This window comes from Alosa alosa, chromosome 6 (genome assembly GCF_017589495.1).
Source record: "Alosa alosa isolate M-15738 ecotype Scorff River chromosome 6, AALO_Geno_1.1, whole genome shotgun sequence".
In the NCBI taxonomy this organism is placed as follows: Eukaryota; Metazoa; Chordata; class Actinopteri; order Clupeiformes; family Clupeidae; genus Alosa; species Alosa alosa.
This window is the reverse complement of record NC_063194.1, coordinates 31140586-31141411: the sequence shown is the minus strand read 5'-3', so window position 1 is coordinate 31141411 and position 826 is coordinate 31140586. Positions and strand designations below refer to the sequence as shown.

Here is an 826-nt window from a genome sequence, read left to right as displayed (position 1 = left end):
AAAAATGTTATGTTGACTTAAAGGGGAATAGTAGGCTTGCCTTCTTAGTAATACAGATCAAATGGTACTAGATGGTTCATTTCATGTTCCATTTATAATGGTCTCTTTAATTACAAAGTGAAAGAGTTGCAAGCCAACTAATACATTCTACTTATGTGCTTTAGGGTACAACAAAGTATACAAATTAGTATACTTTTCACTGGTATCTGACTGTATACTGTGTATACACACAACCTGGTGGCCGAGGGCTTCGACGTGGTCAAGCTGCAGACCACCGGCGCCTTCGTGGTGGATGTCAACCGCTACCAGTTCCACGTGTTCGGTAACTGCACGCTGTGCCAGAACCGGCTCCTGGGGCAGGAGCAGAAGCTCCCGGCGGCGGTGGCCGACTGGCGGGTCCGAGTGCAGTGCCAGCCCCAGCGCAGACTCAGCGCCAGGATCTACGAGACCGGCAACGCCATCCTGGAGCAGAACGACAAGGCCTTCCGCGCCGGCGGCAAGGTTGGGCTCAGCCTCGGGGGTGGGGTCTACCTGGGCGGCACGCAGTCCAAATCGTCCAGGTTTGCCCTCAGCCACTCCACCCACGACAGGTACTCCTTTGCCACTCATCAAGTGTCCTGCCAGTACTACATGTGAGTACACCAGGGTGTGTTTCATATCACAATCAACTTTGGAATCATCAAATAATGATAAATCAAGGAATTTTGTAAGACACTTTATACATAAAATAGATACGCAAAATGCATATAGTAGCAACACTGTTAACTAGGATAGTGCAGTAAATTATAGCAAATATAGTAAGATATACATTACACTATCATATAGA

General features: G+C 47.5%; 1 pseudogene; it reads left to right on the top strand.

Annotated features, from left to right (window-relative positions):
* Positions 1-210: 210 nt before the first annotated feature.
* Positions 211-826, top strand: part of LOC125295921 — a 2834-nt pseudogene continuing 2218 nt past the window's right edge.